The following is a 4,766-nucleotide window of genomic DNA, read 5'->3' on the forward strand; positions in this document are numbered from 1 at the left end:
TTGCAGTAATATTGCACAGTTCAGCTCTGTCTGTTTGTGTGAGAACTGGTGTTGTGACATTCTCCAGCACCCTCTCCTCTTGGCAGACTGAGATTCCGGGACGAGAACTTCTCAGAGCAATGGATGGAGCTTACTGTACTCTAACTGTTCAGGAGGTAGCTAATGCCATAATACAGCGCTATCCAGTGATTTAGCCAGCATATTCTACTACTATAAAAGTCTGAAAAGCTGAATCCGCTTTCACAAGTGACACTGGAGACATAGAAAGGGTTATTTGACATACTATTTAGTATTTGAGAAGCCCTATGCACTTTGCTAGTGGCATCAACACTCAGAAAAAGCCTTGATTCATTTAGAAGTCAGACAGGTGGGAAGAATGGCAGCTCCCTCCAGCAATACAGACCTCACATATTCCACATCGAATTAACCCAGTTACATTCTATATCACACACGTACCATCAACACATTGCCCATATGCTATAGTGCACCTTATCTCGGCCCAAAAGCAGTTGTTTGAGGAATTCCATCTCATTACAATTAAAGAGCTAGAACATGCGGAGACTCTTTCAGCCTGAGAGTAATACCATTAAGGCTACACAACTGTTCCACATCATGCCTCTTGCCAGATGTACAGGACATCAGGCGAGAACAAATCTGTGGAAAATCCGTACAAAAATCTAGTTAGTGTAGCTGTCATAACGCATCACATAATATATGATTTTTCAAAGTGAATTTGTGACCCCTTAAGGGGTCTGATATAGACTTTCCAGTAAGCTCTTGAGTGGCAAGCCTTTGATTAGTGCAAAAGTGGATTGGAATAATCAGATATAGAGACCACAAAGAAATAAAAGATAACACAGTTATGAAGTGAAGGGCCTGTTGGTGGACGCTGTTAAATCAATTGTGTTCCTCTTAAAGTGATCACGCTGCAATCAGTTGGGATCTATATGCTAATCCTCTTAGTGGGCCATTCAATATCTGCTGCTGATGCCATGCTGCTGTCACACTGCTCTGTTACCCACACCAAGGAGCCAGGGAGAAGACCTGTTGGAAGCTGCTTACCCCAACTGGTTCATCAACCCATAAAACCTCCTCTCAAAACCAGGCCCTATCATGGGTCTGTGCCTCTTAAGGGTCTGTGATTACATTTGTATAGTAATGTATGACCAATTTCTTTTAATGGCAATTCAACTCATTTGGGACAGTCAAGCTATCACTTAGCTAAGTCCCCATATAAACAAATGTAGATTTGTTAGTTATACACCCATCTATGTAGATCATGATGAATCACTGTCAGCTATAAGCTTTGTGTAGGATCAACGTGGTCTCAGGGAAATTCGTACTATCCTGTTACGTTTATAGATTGCATTATGAATGGAATAGCATATGTACATTATCATACGTATTATCGGACTTATTGTATCATACTTATTACACTGCATGTTCACCAGATGCGCATACATTTTGCTATATGTTGTTTTGCCGGATGTCTAGTCCGCATTTACTTGACACACATATACTTCCCAAACTGCAGAAAGGCTTGCAGCATGGAGAAGGTTGTTTTCTCTGTCTCTGGGTTCCCTACCTTGTTTGACCAAAGCGCCAGTTGCTACCGGGACGTCCATGTTAAACATGTTGTATGGAGACACATTGCCAATGCGATTGGATGACCTGGTCAGTTGAATGTGAAATAGTTTGCTGGAAAGTGAAAGCTAGGTGCTGGCAATTTCTTAGCTAAGCTATCTAGAAAAGTAGTTAGCTTTGTAGTTAGATAGTTAGCTAACTTCTGTTCATACCACCGGAAGGTAAAGCCACGCTTAAGTTGAAAATATTGAACGCATGCGGTACACAGAACGCACCGCAGTCTAGTGCGGAATTCCCAATGCAGCGTTGCAGACTGCTCCATTGACAATTAATCACTTCCGCTGGGTCACAATGAGTTTAACGCATCTGGTGGACATGAGGCTTTACCCGGTCGTACAATAGCATACTAATTGGATGCCATACCTTATCATACTTCTTAGAGGACATATAATATTATATGTCTTTCTCTGAGACCAGGTTGTTTGTTGTGTCCTAACAACAAAGGAGAATTACGGGGAGAATTTATGTTGGTGGTTAGGGGAACTAACGACAAATGTTAAGAGAATTTCCGTAGCAGGTTATGTTAAATGGTTTAAATTTAGAATAAGTGTTAGGGAAATGTAACAGGATCACTATTTTAGGACAGGCCACAGTACAGACTAATGGACAAGTGTACAAAGACCCATGACTGAAGACATGTCAGAGGTGGGCTGATTTTTATGGATGCTTGTTTCACCTGGTTCAATGCTGAACTACCTGTTGGCTCTATCGGCTAGATGATAACAGAATTTAAATCAATAGATTTTTTATGTTTAACCAAGCAGGTTTGCTCACATCCCCGCACCATAATGACAGCCTGCTCTGTGTCTATTTGATGCAGTGGGTGGGATGGGGACATCAGGCGGGAAAGCGACATGGCCTTCGTGTTTCGCTGGGTGAGATATTTTTTGTCAAAATAGATCTTATAAATAGATGTTCTCTCTGCCCTAGCTAGCCACATAAATTATGAACTGAGTTAAACCAGCATATGTGCTGAACATGTTAGTCCTCTTTCCCAGCTAAAATTATTTTCAGCCAGGGCCCCAATAGACTGCAGCAATGTTAACACGATGAGAGAAATGGACGAGAGCATGCCACAACAGACTCAGACACACACACATACACACACACCACCCACTACAACCACAATCATCTCTCCGATACAAAAGGGTAATTTGAAGTGCACTCACTAAAGAAAGGAGATATTCAAAGCGTCTCTAATGGCTAGAGGTATCGAGGTATGCACCTGTAACATGTCTGGTTTAGACAGATGTGTCTTTAGAGAATTTAACAGATGTAAAGCTGTGAAGCTGTTGATCACAGTTGTCATCATACATGTCATTAGCATACTGTGTGATGATCCCTTGTTTGCTAGAGTGCTCTCCCGCGTGGAGGACTGCTCTTATGCCAAAATGTCCTCACTATAACCCTTATATCAAATCAAATAAATGGGACAAGCATAATCAGGGTGAGATAATAACAAGGAATTACAACTATAAATTACTTCAGACGATTGTGGACAGAAATAAATGTCCAGCAGAGAATTTCAGGCTCTAACTGCTGGACATGCTGTAGTCTAAATCTGAGTGTGTCTAAGGGCTGAGAGCAAACCAATCTCAACAGGAATATGGCGTACTCTGCAGTTACTCCAACATATTGCAGTATGCAGTGTGTGTGTGTCACACCTGGCTTCCTCTCTTCCTAAGTGTGTGTAATGTAGACACTAGCTCTGGACTGTCCGAGGGGGACAGAACATTGTTGATCTCCTTATGAGTAAGTCTGAGTAAGTCTTTGCCCTTGCATCCTCTTCCCCCACCCTGCCCCAAATGACACTAGAAAAGAAACAGACACACGGGGGCAGCTGCAAAACAGGATGCCCTTAAGAACAGAACAGGACACCCCTCCCAGCGTGGCCTGAGTAAACAGTCCTGTCAGAGAGCAGAGAGAAGAGGGAAGAGCAGAGAGGGGGCCAGGGAACCAGACAGTCCTGTCAAAGAGAGGAGAGCAGAGAGAGGGCCAGGGAACCAGACAGTCCTGTCAAAGAGGGGAGAGCCAAGAGGAAGCCAGGGAACCAGACAGTCCTGTCAAAGAGGGGAGAGCAGAGAGGGGGCCAGGGCACCAGACAGTCCTGTCAAAGAGGGGAGAGCAGAGAGGGGGCCAGGGAACCAGACAGTCCTGTCAAAGAGGGGAGAGCAAAGTGGGGGCCAGGGCACCAGACAGTTCTGTCAAAGAGGGGAGAGCAAAGTGGGGGCCAGGGCACCAGACAGTCCTGTCAAAGAGGGGAGAGCAGAGAGGGGGCCAGGGCACCAGACAGTCCTGTCAGAGAGCAGAGGGGAGAGCAGAGAGGGGGCCAGGGAATCAAATAGTCCTGTCAGAGAGCAGAGAGGAGAGCAGAGAGGGGGCCAGGGAATCAAATAGTCCTGTCAGAGAGGAGAGAGGAGAGCAGAGAGGGGGCCAGGGAATCAAATAGTCCTGTCAGAGAGCAGAGAGGAGAGCAGAGAGGGGGCCAGGGAACCACACAGTCCTGTCAGAGAGGAGAGGGGAAAGCAGAGAGGGGGCCAGGGAACCACACAGTCCTGTCAGAGAGGAGAGGGGAGAGCAGAGAGGGGGCCAGGGAATCAAATAGTCCTGTCAGAGAGCAGAGGGGAGAGCAGAGAGGGGGCCAGGGAATCAAATAGTCCTGTCAGAGAGCAGAGGGGAGAGCAGAGAGGGGGCCATGGAATCAAATAGTCCTGTCAGAGAGCAGGATGGGATGAACCAGAAAATACAATCATTTCTATCTAGACTAGAGTTCAAAACAATACAGCGTCAGACCAGGATTGAAGTAAGTGTTGAGGCTGGGGTTGTGGCCTGCATTAGCCTACTGGAAAGCAGTGGAAACAGGGGGGAACAGAAGAGACTTCAAGCCATGTGCGGGTTGACCCATAGTAAGCAGTCTGACTGTATCAGGAGTGACAGCCCAAGCCCAATTAGCCTTGTGTGCCAGGGTTGCTATGGGGTATCGGTGGGAGTGATCAGGCCACTCATGCATTCAGCACTTGCCCGCAGGCATTCTGCAGCGACTGTATGGGTAAAGTCAGCGCCACTGCTGCCCCTTCCCTCCTGTCTATCACTGTTCTTCCTCTCTTTATCACTCTTTATCA

The sequence above is a fragment of the Salvelinus namaycush genome, chromosome 2 (genome assembly GCF_016432855.1).
Source record: "Salvelinus namaycush isolate Seneca chromosome 2, SaNama_1.0, whole genome shotgun sequence".
In the NCBI taxonomy this organism is placed as follows: Eukaryota; Metazoa; Chordata; class Actinopteri; order Salmoniformes; family Salmonidae; genus Salvelinus; species Salvelinus namaycush.